General features: G+C 53.7%; 1 pseudogene; it reads right to left on the reverse strand.

The window, feature by feature from the left end:
* Nucleotides 1-7,687, reverse strand: part of LOC123345975 — a 54,678-nt pseudogene extending 46,991 nt beyond the window's left edge.
* Between the last annotated feature and the right edge of the window lie 10,488 nt (nucleotides 7,688-18,175).

The following is an 18,175-nucleotide window of genomic DNA, read 5'->3' on the forward strand; positions in this document are numbered from 1 at the left end:
GATCTCCATTCTGTCGATGCCGCTGTAGTGTAGATGTAGCCTTAGTTACCTCCAGGCAACCTTAACTCTGTATTATCCCATGCACTTCCAGAACGTTGAGTTCAGCAATACTAAGACCTCTAAAACTAGGAAATCCATCGGGAAGGTAAATACTAAAACAACTTTAAGTCTGCCTGTAGTGGGGCAGACTGCCCCACTCCCTGTGAGAGTGGGCTGCGGCAGGCCAGGGCGCCTGTGCAGACAGGGAGCCAATCAAAGAAGGGCTTACTGAGAGCCAATCAGGGCCCAATTTGGAGACAGCCAATCAGGGCCAGGCTCAGACATAAATAAAGGCTGCGCAGGAAGGGCACAGTCAGTCTGTCCCAGGCCTTTGAGAGGGGAAGGTCAGTCTCCACGGGTGGAGACTAGCACCGTGGATAGCGCAGTGCTGGCCAGGGCTTGGGGAGGCTAGAGAGCTTGAGCCCATAGCCGCCAGGCTGCAGGCCCTGAAGGGAAGGGCCTAGCGGGTGCAAGGGGCAGTAGGGGAATTGGCCCAGGGAAGCAGACAGACGAGGGGAGAGAAGGAGGACAGCGAGGCTACCACCAGAGGGTCCCTGGGCCGGGACCCAGAGTAGTGGGCGGGCCTGGGTCCCTCCCTTCACTCCTTGCAGTACAACCAGCCAATGGCTGTAGGGAGCGGCCATTATACTACACCAGATCCCTGATGAGGGACTGGACTCAGAGGGCAGTTGGACATAGTGGCTGGGGTGTGGGACTGCTGATCACTGATCCCCGGAAGGGGGTGCAGATGGACTAAGGGGCACAGCCAGAGGGCAGTGGCCTTGAAGAGGATGCCGCTGCGCAGGTAGCAACACGGGTCCAGAGAGAGCAACAGAGGGCAGAATGATGGACGGGACACCACCAGGAGAGGGCGCTCTGCTGGACAGAGCTAATTCCTGGAGTCACCAGCAGGAGGCGCCAGGTGGTGAGTCCCAACCCCGTTACACTGCCCCTTTGGAGCTGGCAATAACCACTGGGAATTGGTTGCATGCACTAAAGTTGCATCCACTATGCTTGGTGTAGCTGTAATGACCAGTGGAGAGATTATTTGGAGGATATTGGCAGAGCTGTCACAGTGACATCATGAGAGGTGCAAGTGTACCTTCAGGGATTAATCATTCCTCATTTCAGCACTGAGCAGTGCATGCTCTTTCAGTAACAGGGCTCAGACTCCTTGCTGTGGGGATTGTCAGCAGCCTGGTGTCAGATATGCCAGTGATCACCAAGGCTTGGTGAGGGGTAAGTGAACAGAGACGGCTCTAGGCATTCTGCCGCCCCAAGCATGGCAGGCAGGCTGCCTTCGGCGGCATGCCTGCAGGAGGTCCCCGGTCCTGCGGATTCGGCGGCACGCCTGCGGGAGGTCCGCCGAAGCTGCAGGACCAGCGGACCCTCCGCAGGCAAGCCGCCGAAGGCAGCCTGCTTGCCATCCTTGCGGTGACCAGCAGAGCGCCCCCAGTGGCTTGTTGCCCCAAGCACGCACTTGGCGTGCTGGGGCTTGGAGCCACCCCTGTAAGTGAAGGCAATGTCCCAGAAGAAATCCACACCCACAGGGCAAGGGTGACGAGGTGATAACATTTTGCAAGTTGGGGGTGGTTTGTGTGGAGTAGGTTCAGTGTTTGAATGGAGACCCAGGTGTTCACTACACCTGGCCTAAACCTCATGTCCTCGTTACAGAACTAGCTGCACCTGTGTCCCCTTGCTGGTCTCTCTGACAGCAACTTCAGGGGTCAGGCCTCCTGCCTCTACCTGTTCTGGGGGTGGGGAATTCCTCAATTCTCCCACTCTTAAGCCTGGTCTACACTAGGCGTTTAAATCGGTTTTAGGAGCGTAAAACCGATTTAACGCCAAAACCGTCCACACTAGGAGGCACCTTATATCGATTTTAATGGCTCTTTAAACCGGTTTCTGTACTCCTCCCTAACGAGAGGAGTAACGCTAGTATCGGTATTAACATATCGGATTAGGGTTAGTGTGGACGCTGATCGACGGTATTGGCCTCCGGGAGCTATCCCACAGTGCACCAGTGACCGCTCTGGACCGCAATCTGAACTCGCATGCAGTGGTCAGGTAAACAGGAAAAGCCCCGCGAACTTTTGAATATTTCCTGTTTGCCCAGCGTGGAGCTCCGATCAGCACGGGTGGCGATGCAGTCCGAAATCAAAATAAAAAAAGAGCTCCCGCATGGACCATGCGGATGTGATCGCTGTAAGGGCAGGCAAATCCGTTCTATCAGCGCTCCGTTACAGAAGATGAAATTCAGAATCCTTTTTTAAAAATCTCCAGACAGACGCCATAGCAGGGACTCAGCGCACTGCGGCGTGACAAGCGTAACGGAAAACCAAAGAATCAAATGGATGCGCATGGACTGGAGGACTGAAGCTATCCCACAGTTCCTGCAGCCTCCGAAAATTATTTGCATTCTTGGCTGAGCTCCAAATGCTTCTAGGGTCAAACACAGTGTCCGCGGGTCAGGGCATAGCTTGGCAATCTACTCACCCACCCCCCACCCACCCCCAGAAGCGAAAGGTAAAACAATCCTCTGACTCTTTTACATGTCACCCTATCTTTACTGAATGCTGCAGATAGACGCGATAGTGCAGCACTCAACACCAACATCCTTGCTCCCCCCCCCGCCATGGGCGGCTGATGGTACAATACGATGGAAATCCATCCTCATCATCAGCATAAGCTGATCGTACAAAAAGATGGAAATCCATCCTCATCATCAGCCTCAGCTGATGGTACAAAAGGACTGGTAACCGTCCTCGTCATCAGCCTATTGGCCCTAATTTTTTCTGGTGGATGGATGGTGCAATATGGCTGGTAACCATCCTCATCATAGCAACAGGGGGCTGAGCTCCATCAGCCCCCACCCTTCATGTGTAAAGAAAAGATTCAGTTGCCCCTGGACTAGCAGTGGGATGCTGGGCTTCTCTCCTACACACTGCTTAATGTCCTGTCTGGACTATCATAGCAGCTGGAGGCTGCCTTCCACTCATTTCTCACTAACAAGTCAGTGTGTCTTATTCCTGCATTCTTTATTAATTCATCACACAAGTGGGGGGACAATGCTACGGTAGCCAAGAAAGGCTGGGGGAAGAACGGAATCAACAGGTGGGGTTGTTACAGGAGCACCCCCTGTGAATAGCATACAGATAATAATTTCTGCAGGCTCTGACACAGAGCAGCTGTGCTCTCTGGTTCTATGATACGGTGGTTCTCTAGCACACTTGCCTATATTAGGCAGCACTGATTCTATTTTTAGATACCAAAAAGGAGGGATTGACTCAGGGAGTCATTCCCAATTTTTGCTTTTGCGCCCCTGGCTGATCGGCCAGGGGCACTTATGACAGCAGCTAATGGTACAAAACGATGGAAGGTGCAATATGGCTAGTAACCAATCTTGGCTTTTGCGCCCCTGGCTGATTGGCCAGGGGCACTAGCAGCAAATGGTACAAAAGGACTGGTAGCCATGATCATCCTCAGTTCCAATTTATGGAAGGATTTGGATGGTGCAATATGGCTAGTAACCATCTCTGCTGTCATGCAAAAGCAAAAGCATGCTTCTGTGTAGCGCTGCTGAATCGCCTCTGTGAGCGGCATCTAGTACACATACGGTGAGAGTCACAAACGGCAAAACAAGCTCCATGATTGCCATGCTATGGCATCTGCCAGGGCAATCCAGGGGAAAAAGGCGCGAAATGCTTGTCTGCCGTTGCTTTCCCAGACGAAGGAGTGACTGACGACATTTACCCAGAACCACCCGCGACAATGATTTTTGCCCCATCAGGCACTGGGATCTCAACCCGGAAGTTCCAAGGGGCGGGGGAGGCTGCGGGAACTATGGGATAGCTAGGGAATAGCTACCCACAGTGCAACGCTCCAGAAATCGACGCTAGCCACGGACCATAGACGCACACCACCGATTTAATGTGCTTAGTATGGCCGCGCTCCACCCGATTTTATAAATTCTGTTTTACAAAACCGGTTTATGCACATTCGGAATAATCCCGTAGTGTAGACGTACCCTTAGACCAGGGTCTGGGCTACAGGGCCCTGTGTATCAACCACTGTTACCCTGAAGGTGTCAGACATGAGCTAAGATCAGTTCCAGCTGGCGGCATCAGTTTGGGGAGGATCAGCCATTTTTTCCCCCGTGTGCACAAAATAATTGTAATAACCACAACATGTTAATGTCATCTGACTGTTTAGGGGTGTTAGTGTGTCTCATTAACTCCTTGCTCAAATGCCCTCAAACTTGGGCCACTAGCCCCACCCCAGAGTCCAATGAGTCACAACAGATATTAAACAGCAAACTAGAATCAACCTTATCCAGAGCAGAGACCCTGACCCACTATAATGAAAAAAATGTGTAATCTCACAATGAAGCCTCCTGACTCCACTTATTACCCTTTTGAAGACATTAAAACATTAGAACAAGTTACTGACCTGCCACCTGCACTTCCAATATATCATCTTCATAAGAGACACTGGATTGAAAAAAACATTTGTATTGTCCATCATCGGAGGGTCGGATATCGCGTATTCTCAGGGAAACACTCCCATTGGTGATGCCGTCTTTCAAGAGCTCAGTTCTTCCTCGATATTCTGGCATCTGCTGTCCGTACTGATCCTGCCCATAACGGTACAGGTGCACGACTGCAGAGAACTCGGATCGGAACCATCTCACCTCCATGTTCTCAGCACTCATCCTGGGGGAGAGGTGGCAGGGCAGGATGGCCTCCCCACCTATGGAGGCAGCGATTGGATGGTCAGGTCCAGTCACTGTGAATTGTGCTGTGAAATGTTCAATGAAAAAAGGAAATTTAATTGGCATGAGAGCTGGGGTTTGGCATTAATTCAGCAGTAAGACACACAGTAAGAAAGCATCCTGGGTTAGAAGTGAAAGACCATTTAAAGACAAAAGCTTGACAGAGCATAAACCAATAAATACTTATCCCAAAAAATTCTCATCTAGCACATGGGACTCTCTGGTAGGTTCCAAAGTCTTTCAAACCTTTCTCTAAGGGTTTGTCCTCTTGGTTAACAGGTCCTGTCACTTTGCAGCCCAAGATCTCGGGCCTCTGGTCAATTCAAATCCAGTTTTTATACCAAAAAGTTTTGTTCTCTTGGGCTTCTGGGACCTGGTCTACCCAGTTTATGCAAGTCTCCCTGGGGTGGTACCTGTCCCATAAGTAATTACCCCCCATGGTTTGCAAATTCTCAAGGAGATGGGGTAACCCTCCTGTGATGTTGCAGCCTATACGGTTTTAGAAAAATATGCTAATAAGTAAATATAATGTATCTGGAATATGCTTCATGCAAAAGGTCTCTTGTGAGGTATCATTAAAAAGCTTATAATCTATGAAGTGTGATTACCCTATTTGTATAAATGTACCACTCTTGTATATGGGACTAGAAATATGAAATATCACTGAGGGCCTAGTGTAATTATGCAAAGTGGGGGCCATTAATGGTGGCTTGGAACCTTGATGACTCCCATTAACCAGGACCATTGTCTGCAGATGGCTCTGTTTTACCTGTGAGTCTTCCTGTATACCTGTGTGCTGGCAAGTGGGCAATGAAGTCTTACAGTGACATGTGATCATGTCACCTGAACTGGAATCCATCTTTAACCTGGTGCTTTTCCATTGAGAAGGAGGGGTGGGATCCCAGAGAGGGACAAAGGATTCCCGCCTTATGCAAAAGATATATAAAGGGGTAGAACAGAAAAAAGGGGGAGAGGAGCCATCATGAAGAATCCCCTAGCTACCACCTGAGCTGGAACAAGAGCTGTACCAGGGGAAAGAATTGTGCCCAGGCCTGGAAGGTGTCCAGTCTGAGGAAAAAACTTACTGAAACATCACCAAGGGTGAGACTATCTGTATTCAGTTTGATTAGACACAGATTTGTGTGTTTTATTTTCTTTTGCTTGGTGACTTACTTTGTTCTGTCTGTTACTATTTGGAACCACTTAAATCCTACTTTCTGTATTTAACAATCACTTTTTACTTATTAATTAACTCGGAGTATGTATTAATACCTGGGGGAGCAAACAACTGTGCATATCTCTCTATCAGTGTTACAGAGGGCTAACAATTTATGAGTTTACCCTGCATAAGCTTTATACAGGGTAAAATGGATTTATTTGGGTTTAGACCCCATTGAAAGTCAGGCATCTAAGTGTTAAAAACAAGTATACTTCTGAGAGCTGCTTTCAGTGAAGCCTGCAGCTTTGGGGCAAGTAATCCAGACCCTGGGTCTGTGTTGGAGCAGACAGGCGTGTCTGGCTCAGCAAGACAGGGTGCAGGAGTCCTGAGCTAGCAGGGAAAACAGGAATAGAAGTAGTTTTGGCACATCGGGTGGCAGCACCCAAGGGGGTTTCTGTGATCCAACCCGTCACACCTCCCCCATGGCATAGATTAAATCGCAAACCCACAAAGATACGTATAACATGTATAGATACCATTGATAAAGGGTACAAAAATAAACAGAACATGCATAAAGTGAATTTGATAGTCCTCAAAATGCCACACGTGGCTGCAGTATCTGTCACACAGAGTTCACATGTGAGTGTCATACACTGACCCTATTATCTCTGAATAAAGCTCTAACTTCTCATAGGCACCCTGAGGCCTGGTTCTCTGATACACCAAGGCCTTTTCGTGCTGCTCCAGCACAGGGGCCTCCTCATCTGCAGGAGGGGTGGTGTAAAGGCTGACAAGGTGTAAAGATATGAAAACAGACCATCACTATGCAGGCAATGGCTTTAAAGGTAAAGTCAGGGGTCAGATAATGGGGAGGGGGAGGAGGCAGATAGAAAAGTGCAAGCAACAGAGAACCGGTCACTGTGGAACTGCACAGGAAGTCAGAGTCTCGGTGCAGAGACTCAGCAGCAGGAGAGACAGAGAGAGCTGGTTAAATTAACAGGATAGAAACCACAACAGGAGGGAACCAAAATGCCCAAGTAGCTGTGGAGCCAGCTGCAGGGGTGGAGTGGGTCACTATCAGGGTTTCACTGAAGGCACAGAATGAAGAAGCCAGCAAATATCCTCACATCCTCACTGTGAGATGAGGTCTAGCTCTGAGCTCTAGTCAGATGTGCCTAGAGCAGCATGAATGACTTGTGGGTTGTTACGTCTAAATCGGAGAGTCTAGGATTCAGGACTCCTTTGTGGCTGAAGAGTCTGATTTGTGACGTATACGGTCTGTCAGTGCAGTGTATAGAATTGGGTAGTGTCCTTTTAAATAGTTTTCGAGCCCTGTAGTGGTGCTCACTGTGTTCTGTGTTTTAGAAGCTGCCAGAAATCAGCCAGAGCAGTAGGATGTATGCAGTATATAGGCCTGACAAAATGGTGTATAGATAGTAACTATGGTCAGTGGGGACCCAGGTGTAGCCTGTGATTTCTCCACGTTGCTGGTTGTTGGCAGGTTGAGCAGACGTGGTTTACAAGACAAGACAGTGATGCGAGGTGGATGGTGATGACCAGCAATAGCAACAGCAGCAAACCCAGCGATTGAGGCCGGAGCGCCTACCTGACACCAGCCTGTGAACCTGTAGAGCGAGGCAGAGAGCGACGTAGCCGGGCAGAGCGGAGCTCACTGTGGAGCCGGGGGAGAACAAGGGAACCTTCCCCATCATCGTAGCTTGGTCTGGGGAACAGGAGAAATAACAAACCAGACAGTGAGTGCGTGGGATGCAGTGACAATGCCATGGTTGTCTGACTTTCATAGCTCTGGTCCATTGGTCAGTTATGTTTACATTAGCCCACTTCCGAATATTCATAGACTAAGTTCAGAGGGGACCATTAGATCTTCTAGTCTGATCTGTGCCACAGGCCAAAGACTCTCACCCATTTATCCCCGTACTGAGCCCAAACTTGTGTTTGACTGAAGCATCTTCCAGAAAGTCACCAAGTCTCTATCTGAAGAGAGCAAGACATGGACAATTCACCAGTTCCCTGGGCAGTTTGTTCCAGTGATTAATCACCCTCAATGTTACAGTTCTGTGCCTTATTTCAAATTAGAATTTGTCCAGTTTTAACTTGCAGCCATTGGTTCTTGTTATGCCTTTCTCCACTATATTAAAGAGCCCTTTAGTACCTTGTCTTTTCTCTATGAAGGCGTGACAGGTGGGGAATTTTACTGAAATATTCTAATGAACTATCGGTAGGACTCTGTACCAATCCCCTTGGCATGGCTGCTGCTTCGGGGGAAAGCATTGCTTCTCTCGCTGGGACGTGGCCGAACAGGCTAGGTGTCTGAGATGTAGAGCCACTTAGACTGTCTGGGCTGGAATCAACCCATATCAATGGAGGCTCTTGAAAAGACAATGGGAAACCAAAATGAATGAGCATCAACTCCTACACCAAGTTTCTTCCCCCCACCTCTCTACAGAGAAGAGGAGCAATAGCCCAGAGCTGGAGCACAAAGGGCAAAGGTGTCAGGTGTGTGTGTTAAGGGACTGGGCTGACAGAGATCATCTCTGGGCATCTCTACAGTCACAGCTGAGGTCCCCGTGAGAATGTGACACTTTATCCCCCAAATCCCAGGAGTGAGGCCCTTTGATAGCAGCAGCTCCTCTGACTAATCTGCGCCGTGAGCCAGGAAATACCAAGGGAGCAGTTCAGCTGGGGTTGCAGTGAGTGAACCTCCTACCTGTGGTGTCCTGTGGAGTCATTTCTGAGCTGTTCCAATCTCCCAGCTTTTCTAGCCCCTAGAGCCAGTCTCCTAGGCAGAGCTCCTGCTCCCAGTGACTGCACCACTTTCCCAGGCTGTAATATCCATTCTGCTGGAGGGGTCAGGGAGCCACAGCATTTAACTCCAGCCTGCCCCTGAGCTTTTCATTAATATATTTTATATTAAATAGAAACACCGTCCTCTTTAGGCCCATCCACCAGCTTCAAAACCGAAAGAAGGATCGAGGCTGGAACATGACTGTGACTGGCTCCTCCTCAGGATGGTTACGGCACAAAGTTAAAATTCCTCTGACACACCCACAGAGCTAGTGAGAAGGCAGCTTTGGTGCCAGCAGCCTCAGCTCTTAACTTCGACTGGTGACACAGTCAGTTCTGCAGGCTGTTTTCTTGTGCCTCAGGAGTTGCTGTAATTACCTCAGCCCTGCGTAAAGAATGGGACCAAAGTTTGCTTCAGCAGCCGCTAGACTCAGTGGCCAGGTTAATTCACTCTAGTGCCCTGGAATATTCCTCATTCCCAGCCCCACCCTACAAATACACGCAGGACTCGTGGCTGAAAATACTCATTGGTGCAAAATTAACCAGTGACTATTTGGGGGACAGGATTTGTTGCTATACTCTCCAGGTGGCCCAGCCCCACCCTTTGGGCCTCAGCTCCTGCAATGTTGTTCAGACAGCCTGGCTCAGACTCTCCTCTCCTGGGCCCCAGCTGCTCTGCTCTTCTCCAAGATGCAGGTGCCAGCAAGCCAGGGAAACAAAAACGCAAGATGGTGCCTGGCTGCATGCAACAAACCTGCTGAATTCTCTGGGATCTTGGAAAAATGCTAAATTCCATCACCAGGGAATGTTGTGATGTTCGGGGTAAAAATGTCCCTGGTGAGCCGGGCTGTGAGAAGTGAGCCGGAAAGAGTGAGCTTCACCTTCATGGCTGCCACCCCCACCATATCTTGGGACTTCAGAATCCACCATTACATAATTGGGCCTTCATAGTCCTGATCCAGAGGGATGCGCTGACCAGACCGAGCCAGGGAGGGACCCAGGTGGCATCACCACCTCCACCAACTCTGGCTAAATCCCAGACACCACCTGGGATAAGAGACTTTGTCACATAAACACACCCCATGTGTCCATTTCCTTCCCTACCTACCTTTCTCTGTCCTATCCCCCTCTTTTTGCCTTTAGTGTATATTTTGCAACACAGCTTTAAGCCTGTGGCCAGAAAGAGGCAGCTACAAGCAATGCCCTAAGCAGCCCGATGCTGGTAAAAGTTTGTTCTGTCCTCAGAGTGGCTGATCAGACCTTGTGCTGTGATTCTCCAGCAGTGAGGCTACAAGTCAAAGTCAGGGCTTGGCTACACCGGAGAGTTGCAGCGCTGGTGGTGGGTTTACAGCGCTGCAACTTACACACCGTCCACACTTGCAAGGCACATACAGAGCTGCATCTCCCTGGCTGCAGCACTGGCTGTACTCCTGCTCTCCCTCGGGTATAACCATAGGCGGCAGGTTCGTATAATTTTTGGTGGGGCCCAAAATGGTGGTGTCCCCCCCCCCCCCGCTCTCACCCTGTAAGCTGATATAAAATGAAGCTACAATGCGTCAGCACTACAAGATTACAAGGGTCAATTAAAAGTGGAAAGTCAGAAGCAGCACTTGCCTGCTTTAATATACAGTATTAAATTTTGTTGCACCTGTTGTGACAAAGTGGGAATGTTCTTAATGTTTTCTCTGAATACTGTGTGGGTGCCTCAGTTTCCCCTGCAAAGTGCCAACTGACGGTGTTGGGGACAAAGAGATCAGGTGGCCTCCTTGTCCGGAAGAGACACAAAGGCCAGATGAGGGAGTGTCAGTTTGGAGCTGGCTGGGGAAATGGGGAGAGGCCCAGAACTTGGGTCTGGGCTCCCCACCCCCCAAGATGGACCTGACTGAGGGGTCCTGTTTTCTGTACCTACAAGCTCTGTTTTAGACTGTGTTCCTGTCATCTAATAAACCTTCTGTTTTACTGTCTGGCTGAGAGTCACGTCTGACTGCGGAGTTGGGGTGCAGGGACCTCTGGTTGCCCCAGGACCAGCCTGGGCAGACTCGCTGTGGAAAGTGCACGATGTGGAAGGGCATGCTGAATGCTCCGAGGTCAGACCCAGGAAGGTGTAAGCTTCTTGCCCTGGAGACAGTATGCTCCGAGAGAGGAGGCTTCCCCAGAGTCCTGACTGGCTTTGTATGGAGTTGTTCCAAAGCATCCCAGCATCCCCTTCCACACCATGCGCTTCCCGGAAGACCGCACAGGCACTGACACTCCCTCCTCTGGCCTTTGTCTCTTTTCCAGGCATTAGGAGGCCACCTGATCTCTTTGTTCTCCAACACCTTCAGTTGGCACCTTGCAGGGGGGTGGCCCAGGCCATCAGTTGCCTGGAGACAGGGTGTCGGCCATTCTCTGTGCAGACGGCATCACACTGGCCCTCTAGGGCTTTACAACAATCACACCCCCTTATCCCACCATCTAGAGCCTTAAGAAATGCATTGGGGAAACTGAGGCACACAGACAGTACTCAGAGAAAACACCTGTATATGACCAGTTACATACTTTGAAGGGTGTAAAATAATCAAATATTGTGCTAAATACAATGATACTCCAAACTGACCACCAAATTTAAGTTGCACGTTTTTCCCCTCAGGTGAGGGTTCTGGGGTGGGGCTGGGGATGAGGGGTTCACAGTGCAGGAGCGTGCTCGGTGCTGGGGGTGCAGGCTTTGGGGTGAGCCAGGGCTGAGGATGAGGAACTTGGGGTGCAGACAGGCTGCCCCAGGGCTAGGGCCAGAGAGGACTCCCCATCACCACCACTGGCAGCAGCAAGCTCCAGGGGAGGGACCCCTCCTCTGCCCCCCTACCCCCCACAGCACACTCACTCTGCACCACAGTCACTGCACATGCTCCTAGGCCCCCTCTCAGGTCCAGAAAGCTCACTCACCTCCTCTATGATGGGTACTAGGGGGTGGGGGTTGCCATCACAGGTGGCCTTCCATGTTACTGCCCCTCACCATAACTTCACTGTGGATGGGGCTGCCCCTTGCCCAGCATGGGGCAGAAGTGGGGTCTGCATGGTGATGGCTATGGGGCAGGGGAGCAGGGTGTCATAAAATTCACCCAAGCCCCAGCTGCTCAGGTAGGTCTATGAATCCCCTCCCCCATCTGCCCTGTGGTGGGTGGGTGCTGGAGGGGAGGGGCACTGCCTTCATATATGGCTTCCTGCCTCCCTGACCCCTGCTGCAGGCTGCAGCCTGCTGCCCCTCACCGTAGCTTCACTGGGGGACGGTGGGAGGGGATGGCATGGGGCTGCCCCTTCCCCAGCGTTGGGCAGGAGTGGGGGCTGGGGCTAGGGGGAATCATAGGGTCAAACACTCACGGAAGCCCCAGCAGCTGCTCAGGTGAGTGAGGTCAGTCTCCGAGTCCTGGCCGGAAGTCCCCTTTGCCTCTCCTCCAGGTAGGGGGAGGGGAGGGCTGCCAAACATGGCACAGCCCCCTCCACTCCGCTCCCCTCCCCCGGCCGGTGCTCCAGCAAGCAACAGCAGCTTGCATTGCCTTAGGCAGCAGCCGGCAGCAGCAGAGGCAAGGGAGAGAGACACGCTGTCTGGTCTGTGTTCAGGCAGGGAAGCTCTGGGGCCGGGCGGCAGGGCCGGCTCTAGGTTTTTTGCCGCCCCAAGCAAAACATTTTTTGGCTGCCCTCCCCCGCCCCCAGACATGAGCCCCCCCCCGCACACCCCCTGTTGCCCCAGCACTGGGCTCCACCCCAAATGTGGGATCCGCTACCAGCACACTGCAGCCAAACCCTGGCCCAGCTGTGACTCTGTCCCCATGCGGGTGGAGCTGCTGGGCGGCGCGGAGCGGGAGTACTTCCAGGTGGCGGCGCGGCTATGGGGTGGTGCAAAGAACACGGCCCCCTCCCTGGGCTTCGCAGCACTGCTGGTGGCCAAGGTGGATCAGTTCGCGCTCACCGCCCTCACCCCCGACATGCTGGCAGCCGAGGACCTGGAGAGCCCCCTGGACCTGCTGCTCTTCAGCCTCACGGTGCCCTGGCCCAGCCCCGGCAGGAGGGAAGGCAAGGATCTCCGGCTGCGGGGCTACCTGCTCAGCACTGACGAACCCAGCCGGCCGCTCACCTCCTCACACACTCCAGGAGCCCCTCGCCGCCATCGCAGCCCGGGCTCGGCTCCAGGGGACCCCGTTTCCGTCCCTCCCCAGCTCCGCACACACACTGGGTAGGGCCGCCCAGAGGATTCAGGGGGCCTGGGGCAAAGCAATTTTGGGGGCCCCTTCCATAAAAAAAAGTTGCAATACTATAGTAACATGTATTTGGAAATGTAAAAAATAACTAGTGAAAATTAATTTGTAATAATTTGAAAATACACCAAATACATTATTTAAAAACATTAAATGCTTTACTGGTCTGTCTACATTTGCAATTACATAATGGGCTGTTGCTGGGTGATGGTTGGTGCCAATGGGCTGTCACTGCCTGGAGGTGGTGCTGCTGTTGCCCAGGGCTGGGTGGGGAGCTGGGCTCTGGGGGGTGCCTGGCTCACAGGGGCTGGGCTCAGGACTGTGGGGAGATGGGGTCGGAGGTTGTCTGGCTCAGAGGGGCTCGCCTCAGAGCTGGGGGTCTGGGGTGGGGGGGATGGGGTCGGGGGGTGCCCGGCTCAACGGGGGCTGGGCTCGGAGCTGGGGGTCTGGGGTGAGGGAGATGGTGTCGGGGAGTGCCCACCTCAGAGCAGCTGGGCTCAGAGCTGGGGGTCAGGGCTGTGGGGGATGGGGTCGGGGGTGCCCAGCTCAGAGGGGCTGGGCTCAGAGCTGGGGGTCAGGGCTGTGGGGGGAATGGGTACAGGGGGGTGTCCGGATCAGAGGGGCTGGGCTCGGAGCTGGGGGTCAGGGCTGTGGGGGGAATGGGTACAGGGGGATGTCCGGATCAGAGGGGCTGGGCTCGGAGCTGGGGTCAGGGCTGTGGGGGGAATAGGTACAGGGGGGTGTCCGGATCAGATGGGCTGGGCTTGGAGCTGGGGGTCAGGGCTGGGTGGGGAGGATGGGTTTGGGGGGGTGCCCACCTCAGAGTGGCTGGGCTTGGAGCTGGGGGACAGGGCTGGGTGGGGAGGATGGGTTTGGGGGGTGCCCATCCCAGAGGGGCTGGGCTTGGAGCTGGGGGACAGGGCTGGGAGGGGAGGATGGGTTTGGGGGGGTGCCCATCTCAGTGGGGCTGGGCTTGGAGCTGGGGGTCAGGGCTGGGAGAGGAGGATGGGTTTGGGGGGGTGCCCATCTCAGAGGGGCTGGGCTTGGAGCTGGGGGACGGGGATGGGTGGGGAGGATGGGTTTGGGGGGTGCCCACCTCAGTGGGGCTGGGCTTGGAGCTGGGGGTCAGGGCTGGGAGGGGAGGATGGGTTTGGGGGGGTGCCCACCTCAGAGGGGCTGGGCTTGGAGCTGGGGGACAGGGCTGGGTGGGGAGGATGGGTTTGGGGGGGTGCCCACCTCAGAGGGGCTGGGCTTGGAGCTGGGGGACAGGGCTGGGTGGGGAGGATGGGTTTGGGGGGGTGCCCATCTCAGTGGGGCTGGGCTTGGAGCTGGGGGACAGGGCTGGGAGGGGAGGATGGGTTTGGGGGGGTGCCCATCTCAGTGGGGCTGGGCTTGGAGCTGGGGGTCAGGGCTGGGCCTGGGGGGTAATGGGGTCGGGGGGTGCCTGACAACCACCTCCCTGAGACCCCCCCAATCCAACCCCCCTTCCCTGGCCCCTGACCGCCCCTCCCCCCACAGAACCTGTGCCCCCTCCCTGACCCTTAGCCAACCCCCCGGCCCCGGCTGCTTTCCCCCCGCTCACTGCGCGCCTCGAGAAGCGGCCCTGCACAGCGCTGCAGCCGCATGGCTCCCGGAGGGGGCTGAGCTCTTCCCCACTCAGAGCCGCGTGGTCAGGGGAGGAGCCGGTCGGCCCGGCGCTCCCCGCCCCGCCCCCTGACCACGCGGCTCTGAGCGGGGCGGAGCTTAGCCCCGCCCCCCCCCCAGCCAAGCTGCTGCTGCTGCGCTGTGTAGGACCTGGGCGCGAACAAGCGGAGGAGGAGCGGCCCGTCCTCTGCAGCCAGGCGGGGCCGCGCTACCGGTAAGGGGCCATCCCTCTCCCCCAAGCGGAGCCGGTAGCGCGGCCCTGCCCCGGCTGCAGGAGACGGGCCGCTCCTCGGCTCGCAGCGGCAGGATGAGCTGGGGCCCCAGCTCTAGGCACCAGCTTGTTTTGCTGGTGCCTAGAGCCGCCCCTGCCGGGCGGGGAGGGGGGAAGCTCCAGCCGTGGCGACGGTGGCGGCGGCGGCGGGGGGTGCGCTCCAAGCAGGGGAGAAAACATTGGTGGGGCAGAGCCCCTGCTTGGGAATATTCCTGGGGCTAAAGCCCCAGAGCCCCATATAAGTCGGCGCCTATGGGTATAACTATTGCAGCGCTGGTGATGCAGTGCTGCTCCGCCAGTGTGGCCACCAAAAGCGCTGTTATTGGCCTCCAGAGGTATTTGGAGGTATCCCAGAATGCCTGTTCAGCCACTCTGCTCATCAGTTTGAACTCTACTGCCCTGGCCTCAGGTGACCCGCCCTTTAAATGCACCAGGAATTTTAAAAATCCCCTTCCTGTTTGCTCAGCCAGGTGTGGAGTGCAATCAGTGAATCTTTACAGGTGACCATGCCTCCATGCGCCAAACGAGCCCCAGCATGGAGCAATGGAGAGTTGCTGGACCTCATCAGTGTTTGGGAGGAGGAAGCTGTGCAGTCCCAGCTGTGCTCCAGCCGTAGGAATTACGATACCTTTGGCCAGGTATCAAAGGCCATGCTGGAAAGGGGCCATGACCGGGACGCGCTGAAGTGCAGGGTTAAAGTGAAGGAGCTGCGGAGTGCCTATTGCAAAGCCCGCGAGGGAAACCGCTGCTCCGGCGCTGCCCCCACGACCTGCCGTTTTTTCAAGGAGCTGCACACGATACTTGGGGGTGACCCCACTGGCAATCTGACGACCACAGTGGACACTTCAGAGCACGGGGGGAGGGGGGTGGAAACCGAGAGTGAGGGTACTGGGGTGGGGGGAGACACACCAGAGTCCCAGGAGGCATGCAGCCAGGAGCTTTTCTCAAGCCAGGAGGAAGGTAGCCAGTCGCAGCAGCCGGTAATTGGTGAAGGAGAAGCAGAGGAGCGGGTTACCAGTAAGCGGCTTTTATTTTCAGGATGGAAATGTTTCGGGAGAGGAGGGGGGGGTTAGGGCTGCATGCATGCATGCCTAGATGTGGAATAGCCCATTGATGTGGTCTATCACGTCGCGGTAATCAGCCTCGGTAATCTCTTCAAAAGTTTCAGCCAGAGTGTGGGCAATGTGCTTGTGCAAGTTTATAGGGAGAGCCACTGTGGTCCTTGTCCCAGTCAGACTAACGCGTCCGCGCCACTGTGCCGCGAGGGGTGGGGGGACCATTGCTGCACACAGCAAGCTGCATAGGGGCCAGGGCAGAATCCGCATTGCTGTAGAAGACCCTCCCGCTCTTCACAGGTGACCCACAGCAGCGAGATATCTTCCAGGATTAACTCCTGTGGAAAATGTTGCGAGAGTGTTCAGTGCAGATGTCCCCTGTAGCTGTTTGCTGTCCCCAATGCACAGAAACCCCTGCACAGCCCTGAAGCAATCAGTCCCCCTTACTCACCATTTTGTGGCTCCTGTGGGTTATGTGCGCTTTGTTTGGTATGGGAAAAGTATGCTAAAGTGAAGACTGTAAACTCCTTCACTGTATGGGAATAACTGTCTGGATGAGATTATAAACAATGCTCCCCCTGTTAACAGTTCCCATTTTTGCCTTTCAAAAAGTGTCCTTGACTACTGGACCGCCAGTATCATCGACTGCTCAGAGGCTACAAAACCTCAGGAAGAAGCCGCGAAAAAGCAAAGACGACATGCTGAAAGCAGTTATGGATCAGTCTGCCAGAGAGAGTAAGAAAGAGCAGGACTGGAGGAAAAAACTGCAGGACTAGAGGGAAAGGGAAAGTAGGATCCGCCAGAGAAACACAGCGGCTAAGAAGAAAAGCACGAAGCGGCTGCTAAGCATCCTGGCGCACCAAGCGGTCTCTATCCAGTCACTCATAGCCATGCAGGCAGAGCACTACCATGCCCCCCCCCCCCGTCCCAAAGCTCTTTCCCTTGTGCCCCAATGTCAGCTCCAAACCCCCTTCCCCAGCATCCAGGTTCTTACCAGCACCCGCTGCCCCCAACATCTGTACGTTCACCAACCAGCCCAGAGAACTATGACCCTTACCCTCTGCACTCAACCCCCATCACCATGCAGTATATGCACCTTGAAGTGCAGCACTCACTGCACAGCACTCCAGACAGGACATATTCAAACCTGTGACTGTACAGTCCACCCCCCCACCCCCCCTGCCCTTTTAGGTTCCCAAAATGTTGTGTGTCTGTCAATAAAGTTATTTTCTTTTCAATAAATGAATTCTTGGCTTTGAAAACAGTCTTTATGATTGCAGAAATTGAAAGATACCGTAGCCAAGAAAGAAACAGGCACTGCAAATCATTTTAGGAAAAAACAGATTCCTACTAACATTGTAACCACTGCACTTCACTCCCGGTGCAAGGCAACAAACATTACTGTTGGCTTTCAGCCTCAAATTCCTCCCTCAAGGCATCTCTAATCCTTGCAGCCCTGTGCTGGGCCTCTCTAGTAACCCTGCTCTCTGGCTGTGCAAATTCAGCCTCCAGGCATTGAACCTCGGCGGTCCATGCCTGACTGAATGTTTCACCCTTCCCTTCACAGATATTATGGAGGGTACAACATGCGGATATAACCGCGGGGATGCTGCTTTCCCCCAAGTCTAGCTTCCCATACAGAGATCTCCAGCGCCCTTTTAAACGGCCAAAAGCACACTCCACAGTCATTCGGCACCGGCTCAGCCTGTAGTTGAACCGGTCCTTGCTCCTGTCAAGCTTCCCTGTATACGGTTTCATGAGCCAAGGCATTAACGGGTAAGCGGGGTCTCTAAGGATCACAATGGGCATTTCAACATCCCCTACTGTGATCTTCCACTCTGGGGAAAAAGTCCCGGCCTGCATCTTCCTGAACAGGCCACTGTTCCGAAAGATGTGTGCATCATGCACCTTTCCAGGCCAGCCTGCGTTAATGTCAATGAAACGCCCATGGTGATCCACAAGCGCCTGGAGAACCATAGAGAAATACCCCTTCCGATTAATGTACTCAGATGCTAGGTGTGGGGGGGTGCTACAATAGGAATATGCGTCCCATCTATCGCCCCTCCACAGTTAGGGAAACCCATTTGTGCAAACCCATCCACAATGTCCTGCACATTCCCCACAGTCACGGTTCTTCTAAGCAGGATGCGATTAATGGCCCTGCAAACTTGCATCAACACGATTCCAACGGTCAACTTT

Source organism: Mauremys mutica, chromosome 12 (assembly GCF_020497125.1).
Source record: "Mauremys mutica isolate MM-2020 ecotype Southern chromosome 12, ASM2049712v1, whole genome shotgun sequence".
NCBI classification, from domain to species: domain Eukaryota; kingdom Metazoa; phylum Chordata; order Testudines; family Geoemydidae; genus Mauremys; species Mauremys mutica.